Here is an 18560-nt window from a genome sequence, read left to right as displayed (position 1 = left end):
AACAAGCGCAATTTATTTTAGCCTAACCCAACTAAATATATTTTAGATTTGTTTACAATAATTTAATACTAAACAAACACAGCGAAATATATTTTTTTTCGTTAGGTTCAGAATGATTTTGGCGAAATTATTCCATACACTCCACAAAGTGGGCAGTAAAGCAACAGCAAAGAACTACAGACCGATAGCACTAACATCCCATATCATAAAAATCTTTGAAAGGGTCCTAAGAAGCAAGATCACCACCCATCTAGAAATCCATCAGTTACACAACCCAGGGCAACATAGGTTTAGAACAGGTCGCTCCTGTCTGTCTCAACTATTGGATCACTACGACAAGGTCCTAGATGCACGAGAAGACAAAAAGAATGCAGATGTAATATATACAGACTTTGCAAAAGCCTTCGACAAGTGTGACCATGGCGTAATAGCGCACAAAATGCGTGCTAAAGGAATAACAGGAAAAGTCGGTCGATGGATCAAAAATTTCCTCACTAACAGAACAGAGAGTAGTCGTCAACAGAGTAAAGTCCGAGGCAGCTACGGTGAAAAGCTCTGTTCCACAATGCACAGTACTTGCTCCCATCTTGTTCCTCATCCACATATCCGACATAGACAAGGATGTCAGCCACAGTACCGTGTCTTCCTTTGCAGATGACACCCGAATCTGCATGAAAGTGTCTTCCATTGCAGACACTGCAAGGCTCCAGGAGGACATCAACCAAATCTTTCAGTGGGCTGCAGAAAACAATATGAAGTTCAAAGATGAGAAATTTCAATTACTCAGATATGGTAAACACGAGGAAATTAAATCTTCATCAGAGTACAAAACAAATTCTGGCCACAAAATAGAGCGAAACACCAACGTCAAAGACCTGGGAGTGATCATGTCGGAGGATCTCACCTTCAATGACCATAACATTGCATCAATCGCATCTGCTAGAAAAATGACAGGATGGATAATGAGAACCTTCAAAACTAGGGATGCCAATCCCATGATGACACTCTTCAGGTAACTTGTTCTATCTAGGCTGGAATATTGCTGCACACTAACAGCACCTTTCAAGGCAGGTGAAATTGCTGACCTAGAAAATGTACAGAGAACCTTCAAGGCGCGCATAACGGAGATAAAACACTTCAATTACTGGGAGCGCTTGAGGTTCCTAAACCTGTATTCCTTGGAACGCAGGCTGGAGAGATACATGATTATATACACCTGGAAAATCCTAGAGGGACTAGTACCGAACTTGCACACGAAAATCACTCACTACGAAAGCAAAAGACTTGGCAGACGATGCAACACCCCCCCAATGAATAGCAGGGGAGTCACTAGCACGTTAAGAGACCATACAATAAGTGTCAGGGGCCCGAGACTGTTCAACTGCCTCCCAGCATACATAAGGGGGATTACCAACAGACCCCTGGCAGTCTTCAAGCTGGCACTGGACAAGCACCTAAAGTCGATTCCTGACCAGCCGGGCTGTGGCTCGTACGTTGGTTTGCGTGCAGCCAGCAGTAACAGCCTGGTTGATCAGGCTTCGATCCACCAGGAGGCCTGGTCACAGACCGGGCCGCGGGGGCGTTGACCCCCGGAACTCTCTCCAGGTAAACTCCAGGTATGGCAAGATGAGCGTTGCTATTTAAGCCAAGATCGCAAGTTCTGCCTATTCGGCACGACATATATATATATATATATATATATATATATATATATATATATATATATATATATATATATATATATATATATATATATATATATATATATATATATATATATATATATATATGTGTATATATATATATATGGTATATATATGGTAGAGTTATAATTGAAAGAATTAAGAGTAAGACGGAGAATAGGATAGCAGATGAACAAGGAGGCTTTAGGAAAGGTAGGGGGTGTGTGGACCAGGTGTTTACAGTGAAACATATAAGTGAACAGTATTTAGATAAGGCTAAAGAGGTCTTTGTGGCATTTATGGATTTGGAAAAGGCGTATGACAGGGTGGATAGGGGGGCAATGTGGCAGATGTTGCAAGTGTATGGTGTAGGAGGTAGGTTACTGAAAGCAGTGAAGAGTTTTTACGAGGATAGTGAGGCTCAAGTTAGAGTATGTAGGAAAGAGGGAAATTTTTTCCCAGTAAAAGTAGGCCTTAGACAAGGATGTGTGATGTCACCGTGGTTGTTTAATATATTTATAGATGGGGTTGTAAGAGAAGTAAATGCGAGGGTCTTGGCAAGAGGCGTGGAGTTAAAAGATAAAGAATCACACACAAAGTGGGAGTTGTCACAGCTGCTCTTTGCTGATGACACTGTGCTCTTGGGAGATTCTGAAGAGAAGTTGCAGAGATTGGTGGATGAATTTGGTAGGGTGTGCAAAAGAAGAAAATTAAAGGTGAATACAGGAAAGAGTAAGGTTATGAGGATAACAAAAAGATTAGGTGATGAAAGATTGAATATCAGATTGGAGGGAGAGAGTATGGAGGAGGTGAACGTATTCAGATATTTGGGAGTGGACGTGTCAGCGGATGGGTCTATGAAAGATGAGGTGAATCATAGAATTGATGAGGGAAAAAGAGTGAGTGGTGCACTTAGGAGTCTGTGGAGACAAAGAACTTTGTCCTTGGAGGCAAAGAGGGGAATGTATGAGAGTATAGTTTTACCAACGCTCTTATATGGGTGTGAAGCGTGGGTGATGAATGTTGCAGCGAGGAGAAGGCTGGAGGCAGTGGAGATGTCATGTCTGAGGGCAATGTGTGGTGTGAATATAATGCAGAGAATTCGTAGTTTGGAAGTTAGGAGGAGGTGCAGGATTACCAAAACTGTTGTCCAGAGGGCTGAGGAAGGGTTGTTGAGGTGGTTCGGACATGTAGAGAGAATGGAGCGAAACAGAATGACTTCAAGAGTGTATCAATCTGTAGTGGAAGGAAGGCGGGGTAGGGGTCGGCCTAGGAAGGGTTGGAGGGAGGGGGTAAAGGAGGTTTTGTGTGCGAGGGGCTTGGACTTCCAGCAGGCATGCGTGAGCGTGTTTGATAGGAGTGAATGGAGACAAATGGTTTTTAATACTTGACGTGCTGTTGGAGTGTGAGCAAAGTAACATTTATGAAGGGATTCAGGGAAACCGGCAGGCCGGACTTGAGTCCTGGAGATGGAAAGTACAGTGCCTGCACTCTGAAGGAGGGGTGTTAATGTTGCAGTTTAAAAACTGTAGTGTAAAGCACCCTTCTGGCAAGACAGTGATGGAGTGAATGATGGTGAAAGTTTTTCTTTTTCGGGCCACCCTGCCTTGGTGGGAATCGGCCGGTGTGATAATAAAATAAATAAATAAATATATATATATATATATATATATATACACACATATATATATATATATATATATATATATATATATATATATATATATATATATATATATATGTATATGTATATATATATATATATATATATATATATATATATATATATATATATATATATATATATATATATATATATATATATATATATATATATATATATATATATATATATATATATATATATATATATATATATGCAAAACAACCACGCTGAAAGAATAGAGAAATTCCAAGCGCTTTCGTGAATACTCACATTATCAAGGAACTATGAAAGTAAAGCATTCAAGGAAGCTATATAAGGGGTCTGGCCAACACCTCACTATCAGATCCCACAACGGTTAAACACCTGACGCGCGCCGGCCCAACTGGACAGGTCCTTTGCACAACTCACCAACAAACTATTCTACCCAAGAAAATTTAAAAATTATTATTTGTCCAGTGTATTATTAAATTCTTCCCAAATTTTATTAATTATAAATTGATCTAATTTATATAAACCAAAGGAAATATTCATATTATTGTCAAAACTGCTTTTTATGAAACAAGATTCAATTATATTCCTGTCGACCATGGACTTGCTTGATACTACTTTCTCAACTTTTTGAAAATCAATTGGATGGTTAAAATCTCTTACATGAATAAATAGAGCATTGGAATCTTGTCCAGTTCTAATGCTATATTTAGGTTGTTTTAATCTTAGTTCGAGATTTTTACCAGTTTGACCGTAATAAACTTTATCGCAAATTTTACAAGGAATCTTATAGACACATCCATCAGCATTTTGGGGGGAATTTTTTTCAAAAGTTTTTTTACTGTATCAAGATTTTTGAATACAACTTTAATATTAAAAGTCTTAAGAAGAGAAGGCATATCAACCAAGTTTTCATGATAAGGGAGAACCAACATATTTTTAGTTGAATAAGGCTGGTTGTCCCTTTTTGGATTGTAAAAAGTATTTCTAGCAACTTTAAAAGATTTATCAATTACATTTCTTGGGTATTTTAAATCATTACCTATTTCATAAATTTTGGATATTTCCTCATCTATGAACTCAGTACTACAAATTCGTAAAGCTCTCAAAAACATTGATGAGAAAACAGACAGTTTGACTCTATCTTGATGCGAGGAATAATAGTGGACATAGGAACAGTTATTTGTAGGTTTTCTGTAAATTTTAAATTTGAATTCATTATTACCCTTAATAATTAAAACATCTAGAAAAGGCAATGAGTTATTTTCTTCAAACTCAACAGTAAAATTTATAGAATGGGCTAAGTTATTTAATTTTCCAAGGAAATGGTGTATATCTACATTTTTGGGCATAAGACACAAAATATCATCAACATATCTGAGCCGTTTTGCTCTATTAGGGAGGATTGTGTTAAGCAACCTTGTTTCAAAAAATTCCATGTATAGGTTACTAAGAACAGGTGAAAGAGGATTTCCCATTGCCATACCAAACTTCTGAGTGTAAAACTTATCATTAAATACAAATTTTGCATCAACAATGCAAAGTTTAATAAGTTTAATGATAGTAGGAACTGGCAATGGTAAATCATAGTTAACGAGTTCTTCAGATAAGAAACTTAATAAATCATCAACAGGAACTTTCGTAAACAAGGAAGTAACATCAAAACTAACCATGTTAAAATCATTTAAGTCAGTCAAGGAGCTTAATTCATCAACCAAGACTATGTTGTTTATAACATTAAAGTTAGAAATTTTGCCAACAATAAGGCTCAAAATATCAACAAGCCATTTGGATAATTTATATGAAACTGATCCTATGGAACTAATAATTGGTCTGACTGGATTCCCTGGTTTGTGTGTTTTTATTAGTCCATACATGTAAGGTAAAGATGGATTAGTGGAAGTAAATTGTTTGACTAATTCATCTTTGCCTTTCAGTAGAAGTTTTATTGTTTTATTGAAATTGCTGTTAACGGTTTCTAGGGGATTTTTCCTAAGCTTAGAATAGGTTTCAGTATCTAAGAGATCATTAATTTTTTCATGGTAATCATTTTCTTTCATTATTACTATTGCATTTATTTTGTCTGCTTTAGTAAGGCGCAAATTTTTATTGTTATTATGTGTACCATAAGACTTAAAGAATCTTTGAGGGCAATTGGGAATGTTTGGTTTAACATAGAGCTATATACCATTCCTTTACTAATATTAATTTCATCAGAGGATAAATCAGAAAATTTTTCAAAGTTACAAAAGGCTTTTGCAATTTCAACATTATTAAGTTTTTTTGAAGATGCAAAACTTAGGCCAAAACCTAGAGCAGCAGTTGTGTTTGTCTAAAATTTCATCTGATAAGTTAATTACAAAATTGTTATTAGCATGCTTTGTCCAATCATTATTTTCAATTAAAATGTCTAATTTTCTTTGTAGTTTGCTCTTGAGTTCATAAAAGCCTAAGTTTCTCAACTTCAAAAAAACTTAATAATGTTGAAATCACCTGTTTACTGTGAACTTATTGCATATATATATATATATATATATATATATATATATATATATATATATATATATATATATATATATATATATATATATATATATATATATATATATATATATACATAATATACGTATATATATATTCACTTAAAGCCAGGATATCCAGCTTCTTCACATTCATAACATCCACAATCATCTCTTTCTTATTCGCACAACATCCACGCATATTGAGACTTCCCACTTTGAAAATTTTCTTATTATTATTCTTTTTAGTAATCTTTACAGGAAAAGGGGTTACTAGCCCATTGTTCCCGGCATTTTAGTTGACTTTTACAACACGCATGACTTACAGAGGGAAGATTCTTATTCCACTTCCCCATGGATATAAAAGGAAAAGTAATAAGAAGCAAGAACTATTTTGATAAAATGAAAGAAAACTCAGATCAATGTGTATTGATGAACGTGTACATGTATGTGTAGTGTGACCTAAGTGTAAGTAGAAGTAGCAAGACATTCCTGTAATCTTGCATATTTATGAGACAGAAAAAAGACACCAGCAATCCTACCATCATGTAAAACAATTACAGGCTTTCGTTTTACACTCACTTGGCAGGACGGTAGTACCTCCCTGGGCGGTTTCTGTCTAACAACCTACTACTATAATTTCATACACTGGTCAGGGAGGTATACCATTTTTTACAAGTGAAGAAGAGCAGGATGTAAGTGTGGGGGAGGTACGTGAGGCATTACGTCAAAGCTTCTTTAGCAGCTGGAACTGTAAGGGATCATGACAGAAATGTTAAAAGCAGGGGGAGATATAGTGTTGGAGTGGTTGATATTTTTGTTTAATAAATGTATGAAAGAGGGGAAGGTACCTAGTGATTGGCAGAGAGCATGTATAGTTCATTTATATAAAGGGAAGGGGGGAGTAAAGAGATTGTAAAATTATAGGGGAATTAGTTTACTGAGTATACCAGGAAAATTGTTCGGTAGGGTTATAAATGAAAGATTTAGAGGTAAGTCAGAATGTAGGATTGTGAATTAGCAAGGAGGTTTTAGAGTTGGTAGGGGATGTGTAGATCAAGTGTTTACATTGAAGCTTATATGTGAACAATATCTAGATAAATGTAGAGAAGTTTTTATTGCATTTATGGATTTAAAAAAGGCATATGATAGAGCGGATAGGAGAGGAATGTGGCAGATGTTGCAAGTATATGGAATAGGTGGTAAGTTACTAAATGCTGTAAGGAGTTTTTATGAGGAGAGTGAGCCTCAGGTTAGGGTGTGTAGAAGAGAGGGAGACTACTTCCCGGTAAAAGTAGGTCTTAGACAGGGATGTGTAATATCACCATGGTTGCTTAATATATTTATATATGGGGTTGCAAAAGAAGTAAATGCTAGAGTGTTCGGGAGAGGGGAGGGATTAAATTATAGGGAATCAAATACAAAATTGGACGTGACACAGTTACTTTTTGCTTATGATACTGTGCTTATGGGTGATACTAAAGAAAAATTGCAGAGGTTAGTGGACGAATTTGGGAGTGTGTGTGTAGATAGAAAGTTGAAAGTGAACATAAAAAAGAGTAAGGTGATGAGGGTATCAAATGATTTAGATAAAGAAAAATTGGATATCAAATTTCGGAAGAGGAGTATGGAAGAAGTGAATGTTTTCAGATATTTGGGAGTTGATGTATCAACGGATGGATTTATGAAGGATGAGGTTAATCATAGAATTGATGAGGGAAAAAAAGTGAGTGGTGCGTTGAGGTATATGTGGAGACAAAGAACGTTATCTATGGTGGCAACGAAGGGAATGTATGAAAGTAGTGGTACCAGCACTCTTATATGGGTGTGAAGCTTGGGTTGTAAATGCTACAGCGAGGAGGCGGTTGGAGGCAGTGGAGATGCCGTGTCTAAGGGCAATGTGTGGTGTAAATATTATGCAGAAAATTCGGAGTGTGGAAATTGGGAGAAGGTGTGGAGTTAATAAAAGTATTAGTCAGAGGGCTGAAGAGGGTTTGTTGAGGCGGTTTGGTCATTTTGAGAGAATGGATCAAAGTAGAATGACATGGAGAGCGTATAAATCTGTAGGGGAAGGAATGCGGGGTAGGGGTTGTCCTCGAAAAGGTTTGAGGGAGGGGGTAAAGGAGGTTGTGTGGGCGAGAGGCTTGGACTTCCAGCAAGCGTGCGTGAGCGTGTTAGATTGGAGTGAATGGAGACGAAAGTTATTTGTAACCTGACGAGCTGTTGGAGTGTGAGCAGGGTAATATTTAGTGAAGGTATTCAAGGAAACCGGTTATTTTTATATAGCCGGACTTGAGTCCTGGAAATGGGAAGTTCAATGCCTGCACTTTATAGGAGGGGTTTTGGGATATTGGCAGTTTGGAGGGATATGTTGTGCATCTTTATACGTATATACTTCTAAACTGTTGTATTCTGGGCACCTCTGCAAAAACAGTGATTATGTATGAGTGAGGTGAAAGTGTTGAATGATGATGAAAGCATTTTCCTTTTGGGATTTTCTCTCTTTTTGGGTCACCATTCCTCGGTGGGAGACGGCCGACTTGTTAAAAAAATATATGTTTATATATATATATATATATATATATATATATATATATATATATATATATATATATATATATATATATATATATATATATATATATATATATGTATATATATATATATATATATATATATATATATATATATATATATATATATATATATATATATATATATATATATATATATATATATATATATATATATATATATATATATATATATATATATATATTTATTTATTTATTTATTTTCGTATTGTAAAAATAACATTAGTTCTTGATTTAAACACTATTAAGTGATTTTTTTCTATTTTTAAAGGAATGACCCGGTAAGCAGAGCATTTCAGTCATATAACCAGAAGCTTTATTGATGGGTCATTATATGACTAAGAATAGTATTTAAAAGCATTCGTGATGCATCTTAGCGAATCTTGCCTAACCAAATACAGGAAAAAATGCTAGGAATGCTAATTTACTAAAATTTCAGCTAAATTATGGCCACAGGTGGGCCAGTCATACTTTCTAGTAACCAACGTGACAATAATTTTTTTTTTAAACATTCGTAAGGTGCCTGTATGAATATGGATGTTGTTAGTGAACCATTTAGAGCATATATCATGAAGTATGATATAAAGATAGTGAAACACAACAAACATAAATGAGGCCATGACTTTGAATAAGCAGTCTCGTCTATCACAATGAATTTCCAGATTGTTTTCTTTCTTAATATGAAAACATGAATTATTCTTTTGCAAATAATTTTGTCATGTTCTGTAATGTTATTCACAGTAACTAATATATTACTTTTCCGTATGTCTTACCGTCAAACATAAATTGCAGAGGTTGTTTAACACATTTGTACAGAAGGATACATGGATGGTAATGCAAAACTACATTAGTAATATAAGCAACATAAATCTGGAACCATTGTATTAATGGTGTGTATGTGTATATACTCATCTATACGTGGCTGCAATTGTCAGGTCACAGCTCCTGGCCCCGCCACTTCGCTGGTCTCTACTAGGTCCACTCGTTCCCGGTTCCTCAGCGTTCTTTTTTTTATATCTGTGCATGGATCCTGCCTCTTCTACAAAACTCTCTGGGTTGTTCCACTTCCTGACAACTCTAAGGCTGAAGAAATACTTCCTAACATCCTAACTGTCCTTGTTCACACTGTTAATTCCTCTCAGTATTTTATATGTCGTTCTCATGCTCCCCTTCCTATTCCTCCTGTCCTCCCGTGTCTTCAGGTTGAGTTCCTTTAACCTCTTCTCATCGGACATTCCCCTTAACTCCAGGTCTAGTCTTGTTGCACTTTGTGTAATTTCTTGAATTGCTTGACCGGATGGAGGTTCCAGACATGCACTGCATACTCCAATAAGGGCCTGAAGTATACGGTGTTTTGTATTGTGGATGACTCCTTACCTAGATGTCGAAATGCTTTTCCTAGGTTTGATAGGACCCAATATGCTGCAGCAGTTATTTGGAATATGCCAGCCTCAGGGGATGTGCTCAGTATAATACTCATCTTAAGATCGTTTCCGTTTAGTGAGAGTTGTAGCCTTTGACCTAGCCTGTTCTCCGTCTGCGGTTTTCATTGACATTCTCGGGTCGTTTGACCATACTGGTCTGTAAATTAATGTTGAGTGTCTGTCTCCTATCTTAAAAAGTGAGACTATATATGCCCTGGTTCGTAATTTTCAAACTCTCCAAAGTTGCCATAACCTTTCTGCTAATTGTGAGTCAATTCATAGATTTATGAATCTTACTAATTTGCCTTCACGGTTCATTCTTTACTATTTCAGGTGAGATAGATCATTCCACTGTGGTTCTTCCTATGCCTTATCAAAACTGCTCTTAAGCGTTCCCAGGACGTGGGAGTTGTCCATTATTTTTCACACAGAAACACTTTATGTTAGAGGACTTCTGTTTCTGGCAAGGTATGTTCACAGATATCTCTCATCTTGTAGGTTGAAAAATAAGACACTTGTGCAACATTTCGGTATTTCCATTCTAGAAAAACTTCGGCAGCCAGTGGTTTCTAGAGTCCAATGTAGAGAACGGTGGAAGATGAGGAGTGTGAGATAATTAGTCCCTCAGCCTGGGGTTGATGTGTTCAGTCCTCGACTCAAGGCTGAAGGATTGATTATCTCACGCTCCTCCTCATCTTCCACCGTTTCTCTACATTGGAATGAAGGACCTAGTGGCTGGCGAAACGTTTCCAGAGTAAAAATGCCCAAATTAATTTTGGGTGTGATTTAAAGGCCCCAAACCTTGATAGGGAGTGCAGTAAGCTGTTATGGGACGAAATTCATAAGGTATCTAAATATGAAAATCTTGTGATAATGGGAGATTTTAACTTTAGACAAATTGATTGGAACAATATGACAGGAAATCTTGAGTCTAGTGACTTTCTTGATACGGTTCAGGATTGCTTTTTAGAACAGGTTGTGACAGAACCAACTAGAGGAAACAATCTGCTTGACTTGGTTCTTGCCAACAAAGAGTCACTAATTAATAATCTTGAGGTTAATGATGAGCTAGGGGAAAGTGATCACAAATCACTTAGTTTCAATATATCATGGAAATACCCAGATAACTGCAATCAAATCTCTGTCCCAGATTTTCGCTTGGCCGATTTCATAGGAATGAAAAATTACTTGGGTGGGCTAAATTGGGATGTCCTGACTATGGGTCAGGTAGGTGATCTTGGTTGCCAATATGACGTTTTTCAGAGCATAGTTCTAGCTGCCCAGACAACTTTTGTTCCGAGTAGGGAAATCAGATCTAACAAAAATTATCCCAAATGGATGAACAATAGATTAAAACATCTCATTGGTCAAAAGAGAGGCATATATAGGCGTATCAAAAGAGGGGATGAGCAGTTAAGAAATCAATATATTCAATTAAAGAGAGAAATAAAAAAAAGGAATAAGAAAAGCAAAAAGGGATTATGAAGCTAAGGTCGCGAGGGATTCAAAGACTAAGACAAAAGGGTTCTTTCAGATATACAGAAGTAAGATTAGGGACAAGATTGGCCCACTTAAGAGTAACTCTGGTCAGATCACTGACAGTGATAAGGATATGTGTGAAATTCTAAATACCTACTTCCTCTCAGTTTTCACCCAGGAAAATACTAGCGATATTCCTGAAATAATAGATTACGTAGAACAGGATGATAATAAACTATGTACGATTGCGGTAACTAGTGACATGGTTCTCAGACAAATAGAGAAACTAAAACCTAACACATCCCCAGATCCTGATGAACTGTTTGCAAGGGTGTTAAAGGAATGTAAAGAGGAACTTAGCATACCTTTGGCTAATCTTTTTAACATATCACTACAAACTGGCATAGTGCCTGATAAGTGGAAAATGGCAAATGTAATACCTATTTACAAGGCAGGTGACAGGTCCTTGGCTTCGAACTATAGACCAATAAGCGTTACCTCCATAGTGGGAAAATTTATGGAATCAATAATTGCCGAAGCAATTCGTAGCCATCTTGACAGGCACAGATTGATTAATGATTCTCAACACGGTTTTACAAAGGGGCGTTCCTGTCTTACGAATTTACTAACTTTATTCACTAAGGTGTTTGAGGAGGTAGGTCATGGTAATGAATATGATATTGTGTATATGGACTTAAGTAAGGCTTTCGATAGAGTTCCACACCAGAGGCTATTGAGGAAACTTAGGGCACACGGAATAGGAGGAGAAATTTTTTCCTGGAAAGAGGCATGGCTGACAAATAGACAGCAGAGAGTTTGCATAAATGGGGAGAAATCAGAAAGGGGGCACGTCACAAGCGGTGTTCCTCAGGGGTCAGTGTTGGGCCCGTTGATGTTAACAATTTACATAAACGACATAGATGAGGGAATAAATAGAGACATAAGCAAATTTGCTGATGACACCAAAATAGGCCGTCCAATTCATTCTAATGAGGACATTAGAGCACTCCAGGATGATTTGAATAGACTGACGCAATGGTCGGAGATGTGGCAGATGCAGTTTAATATTGACAAATGCAAAGTTCTAAATGTTGGACAGTTAAATAACCATGCCACATATAAACTAAATAATGTAGATCTTAATACTACTGATTGCGAAAAGGATTTAGGAGTTCTGGTTAGCAGTAATCTAAAACCAAAACATCAGTGCATTAGTGTTCGCAATAAAGCTAACAGAATTCTTGGCTTCATATCTAGAAGTATAAATAATAGAAGTCCTCAGGTTGTTCTTCAACTCTATATATCCTTGGTTAGGCCTCATTTAGACTATGCTGCTCAGTTCTGGTCACCGTATTACAGAATGGATATAAATGCTCTGGAAAACGTTCAAAGGAGGATGACAAAGATGATCCCATGTATCAGAAATCTTCCCTATGAGGATAGATTGAGGGCCCTAAATCTGCACTCTCTCGAAAGGCGTAGAATTAGGGGGGATATGATCGAGGACTCGCAGCAATGGTTTCAAGTTGGAAAAATTCAGATTCAGGAAGGATATAGGAAAGCACTGGTTTGGTAATAGAGTTGTGGATGAGTGGAACAAGCTCCCGAGTACAGTTATTCAGGCTAAAACGTTGTGTAGTTTTAAAAATAGGTTAGATAAATACATGAGTGGGTGTGGGTGGGTGTGAGTTGGACCTGACTAGCTTGAGCTGCTGAGTCTGGTACAGTCCTCCATCCTTGAGTGGGGATGACCAGACTGGGTGGGTCATTGGGATAATCCGGGGGGTGGGTCATTGGTCTTATCCGGAGGGGGCATGGACCTGCTCCGCATGGGTCAGTAGCCCTGTTGCAGTGTTCCTTCTTTCTTATGTTCTTATTTAAGTGTTTCACAGGAGTCTTATTTATCAATTAGTCGGTTTTCTAAAATATTTATTCAAATTATTGTAGGTCATGTAAGGTCTGGCAGCTGTCAATTTCTCGTAGTGCCGACAGGTTTCCCATGGAAAAGATCCCAGTTCTCGCTTTGTCATTTGAGAGGATACATGTTGACAATGTTGACCTTTTCATTCATTCATATGGCAGAAATAAGTGCATTTCTGGCTATGATTATGCTTTAAGTTTTCACCGACACGATTCCCCTGAGGGGAAATCGTGGTTCCTGAAGCCCTCTTAAGTATTTCCCCTAGAGTAAGCATTCCTCGAGAAATACTGTACGACTATGGAACTCGATTACCATTGAGCTGATTAATCACATCTTTCCACTTCTGATAATAAAACAATTTTATATTATACAATGTCATCCTAGATACAACAGGAAATTGAGCCCCAGAAATCTGTACCTATATTCCTAAGAAAGTTCCCTCCCTTTTGCCTAAGTATTGGCATCGCCATTTACCTGTGTTTACTTGCCGTGAAGAGTTTCTAAAATGACAAGCCACAGGTCCTCTGTCTATTCTTATTGATTTATTGACTAACGAGAAGGAAAGTACGGAGGTTGAGACACCTGACATAGTCCCCAAAATATTAATTTTTTTTTTATGGAGACATACATGACACTTTTTTATGTCAAAATTCAGAAACGATGTTTGAAAGAAAGTGATAAAATTTTTGTCTTGCTCCCAGATTAGTTTATTAAATTATTAATTGCCTATATGTGTCTTTATGAAGCTTTGAAGGAAGGTTGATTACCTTACTGGCTTAAATAGAAAACAAGCAATATCTTAAGATTCTCAAGAGATATTTCAGAAGAAAGGCGGAATATTGTCTTATTAAAGTGTTCTTGTTGTTCCTCAGTTGAGAGTCGGCCGACGCTGATGAGACTTGTGAAGGTGCCTCATCTTCAGTGTTTAAACTGTCAAATAATAAAACCTATTTGACCTTGCCAGGATTCGAACCTGGAATCTTCTGATCCGTAGTCAGACGCGTTATCCGTTGCGCCACAAGGCCGTAGCGTTATAGTCTGACTTGTGTTATTTTTGTAATCAATAACGCATCTGAACCAGATATCCAGTAAAAATATAAGTGAAGTGATGGCACAAAGTGTTCCATTAAATCTGAGGTAAATATCAATCAAGCAATTGAAGAAAAGCTGAAGCAGCAGGTACAGAAGAGCATTACTTATTTTTGTAATATTTACAGTCAAGTGAGCAAACACTAGGAAATATGAGAGAACTTTTCCGTCCTGAGACATTGATAATTTCTAACGAGAACCCAGAACCAAAATGTGTTATAATAAATATGTTCTAGTGTTTGCGAATGTTTTTTTTAAAACTTCATTATCGGTATCAATTACTAGGTTTTTATAAATTAGACACTCCAGGCTTAACCTCTACAGTCATCCATAAAATACTTGCTCATCAATAATCTGGTAAAGAGGAAACTCTTCTTTACCTGTCCACCGCAGGACAGAGTTCGTCCAGAAGGTTGATAAACAATTAAGGCTGAACATAACTGAATCGTCAGTTCAGTCTTTCTTCTCACCTGGTGTTATGATAAAGAAAGCTTATTATTTTTACAGGTTTGCCCAAGATTTTCGGAATCTCAATTACACTACCAAGTGGAATGCTGAGCCTAAGCCTGTCATAGACGACGGACATAGGCAAGACTTGGTGGTACGCAGCTCTTGGCGCATCATAATTCAAAGCATTACTCCAAGTTCCCTACTCACAGGGGCTGATGCGGTAGAACAATGCACTTCAGACTCGTTACTAATTGTGCAACCTACTTAAGATTGACGAGGAGAATGCTGGGTTATTTCGATAATATTTGTGTCTACTTTGCCAACATTTAAGTCATGGCCTCCACTTGGGAGACCCATGTTAAAGTCTTGTTCTCAGCATTACTTAGGCTTGACGCACATGGCTTTACTGCCAAAATTCGGTGACGATCTCATAGTTTCCAAGAATTCGTTTTCTTCTATTCACAATAAATTTCATGGTTTAATTGCTTTCATGTTCTTCAAAAGCTTGAAATTCATCCGTAGTTTCCACTGGATATGCCGACAACTTCGTACATCTGTGAAACAACTTGTGACGTCTGTACTAAATCTCGGGCAGAGGTATTTTATTTTTCCTAATTAGCTTCAGCTAGGAACATTTCACGTTTGATTATTTAAAAATTTTACATTTTTTTTGTATATTATCAAAAAATTACTTAATTTTCATTTTAGAATTTAATTTATATTTTCTTTTCAAGAGGAATGGTTCTTTCAAATACTCATGAGGGTCTGAAAGGGATGTTATACCTTCTTAAAAGTAATCAACATAAAGGGAATTTATCAGAAAACTGAATGTCTGATAGACTGTAATGTTTAAATGGTCGTGTTATGAAAGACGAGGCTATGACTCTAAAACACTGAAAATTTAAGAGTACTATTATTCAATAATAATAATAATAATAATAATAATAATAATAATAATAATAATAATAATAATAATAACAATAAAACATTTATTACATTATTTAATCTTTTTTTTTGTAGTTATAAAATATTAAATTGTACCTCCGCTGTTGTTGGAAGGCTGCGAGAATTGGTAATTACTTAATTTTAATAGCAGTTTAATTTTCGGATTTACGGAAGATTACATTTCATCATTATGGTATGACTTAAAGTGTTGCGTCTTCATGATCTCGACGCTCTGGAAAACCGTTTTCATGACAATGACGCACAGACGCACGTGTTGTGAGGTTCGGGTTCATTAAGGGGATAAATGGTTAAATGGAAAAATCGTAGGTTGTTCTTGAGAGAGATCCCAGGCCTGCCTGTCCACCATCTTCTGTGCCTAGTCAAGGAATAAGCCAGAGACCTCTAGGCTGACTTGCAGGTTCAAGGTGTGACGTGAAGTCACAGTTAGCCAGCGAGTGAGTACCATAATGTAGTTGGGAATATCTACATAAGTGTGCTACTCAAATATCACTGTTGACACACATGTGACTAGTATCACTGCCTCGGTTGATTGCTATTAGTTTATCTCATCAAGGAAATGAAGACTTACTTATAATAAAGTTTTTAAGTCCCCATAATTAAGATAAAATTCTTTTCAAAAGCTTATTCAATTATGTGTAAATATATTTATAATCTGAGTAAAAATATGATCTGTAGTACATCAAAGTATGCCAACAAAATCCCGATGTGACTCTATCGCATAGGCAACATATGCACTTACGGAACACTACCCTGAGGCAACATATGCACTTATGGAACACTACCCTGAGGCAACATATGCCCTTATGGAACACTACCCTGAGGCAACATATGCACTTATGGAACACTACCCTGAGGCAACATATGCCCTTATGGAACACTACCCTGAGGCAACATATGCCCGTATGGAACACTACCCTGAGGCAACATATGCCATTATGGAACACTACCCTGAGGCAACATATGCCCTTATGGAACACTACCCTGAGACAACATATGCACTTATGGAACACTACCCTGAGGCAACATATGCACTTATGGAACACTACCCTGAGGCAACATATGCCCTTATGGAACACTACCCTGAGGCAACATATGCCCGTATGGAACACTACCCTGAGGCAACATATGCCATTATGGAACACTACCCTGAGGCAACATATGCCCTTATGGAACACTACCCTGAGGCAACATATGCCCGTATGGAACACTACCCTGAGGCAACATATGCCCTTATGGAACACTACCATGAGGCAACATATGCCCTTATGGAACACTACCCTGAGGCAACATATGCCCTTATGGAACACTACCCTGAGGCAACATATTCCTTTATGGAACACTACCCTGAGGCAACATATGCTCTTATGGAACACTACCCTGAGGCAACATATGCCCTTATGGAACACTATCCTGAGGCAACATATTCCTTTATGGAACACTACCCTGAGGCAACATATGCCCTTATGGAACACTACCCTGAGGCAACATATGCCCTTATGGAACACTACCCTGAGGCAACATATGCCCTTATGGAACTCTATCGCAGAGGCAACATATGCCCTTATGGAACACTACCCTGAGGCAACATATGCCCTTATGGAACACTACCCTGAGGCAACATATGCCCTTATGGAACACTACCCTGAGGCAACATATGCCCTTATGGAACTCTATCGCAGAGGCAACATATGCCCTTATGGAAAACTACCCTGAGGCAACATATGCCCTTATGGAACACTACCCTGAGGCAACATATGCCCTTATGGAATACTACCCTGAGGCAACATATTCCTTTATGGAACACTACCCTGAGGCAACATATGCTCATATGGAACACTACCCTGAGGCAACATATGCCCTTATGGAACATTACCCTGAGGCAACATATTCCTTTATGGAACACTACCCTGAGGCAACATATGCCCTTATGGAACACTACCTTGAGGCAACATATGCCCTTATTGAACACCACACTGAGGCAACATATGCCCTTATGGAACACTACCCTGAGGCAACATATGCCCTTATGGAACTCTTTCGCAGAGGCAACATATGCCCTTATGGAACACTACCCTGAGGCAACATATGCCCTTATGGAACACTACCCTGAGGCAACATATGCCCTTACGGAGCACTACCCTGAGGCAACATATGCCCTTATGGAACTCTATCGCAGAGGCAACATATGCCCTTATGGAACACTACCCTGAGGCAACATATGCCCTTATGGAACACTACCCTGAGGCAACATATGCCCTTATGGAACACTATCCTGAGGCAACATATTCCTTTATGGAACACTACCCTGAGGCAACATATGCCCTTATGGAACACTACCCTGAGGCAACATATGCCCTTATGGAACACTACCCTGAGGCAACATATGCCCTTATGGAACTCTATCGCAGAGGCAACATGTGCCCTTATGGAACACTACCCTGAGGCAACATATGCCCTTATGGAACACTACCCTGAGGCAACATATGCCCTTATGGAACACTACCCTGAGGCAACATATGCCCTTATGGAACACTACCCTGAGGCAACATATGCCCTTATGGAACTCTATCGCAGAGGCAACATATGCCCTTAAGGAACACTACCCTGAGGCAACATATGCCCTTATGGAACACTACCCTGAGGTAACATATGCCCTTATGGAATACTACCCTGAGGCAACATATTCCTTTATGGAACACTACCCTGAGGCAACATATGCTCTTATGGAACACTACCCTGAGGCAACATATGCCCTTATGGAACATTACCCTGAGGCAACATA

General features: G+C 37.9%; 1 non-coding gene across 1 annotated transcript; it reads right to left on the bottom strand.

Annotated features, from left to right (window-relative positions):
* Nucleotides 1-14225: 14225 nt before the first annotated feature.
* Nucleotides 14226-14298, bottom strand: TRNAR-ACG (transfer RNA arginine (anticodon ACG)). The gene has a single exon. It is a non-coding gene; the product is annotated as a tRNA-Arg (tRNA).
* Nucleotides 14299-18560: the final 4262 nt, after the last annotated feature.

Source organism: Cherax quadricarinatus, chromosome 16 (assembly GCF_038502225.1).
Source record: "Cherax quadricarinatus isolate ZL_2023a chromosome 16, ASM3850222v1, whole genome shotgun sequence".
NCBI lineage: Eukaryota > Metazoa > Arthropoda > Malacostraca > Decapoda > Parastacidae > Cherax > Cherax quadricarinatus.
This window is presented reverse-complemented; position numbering and strand designations above follow the sequence as displayed.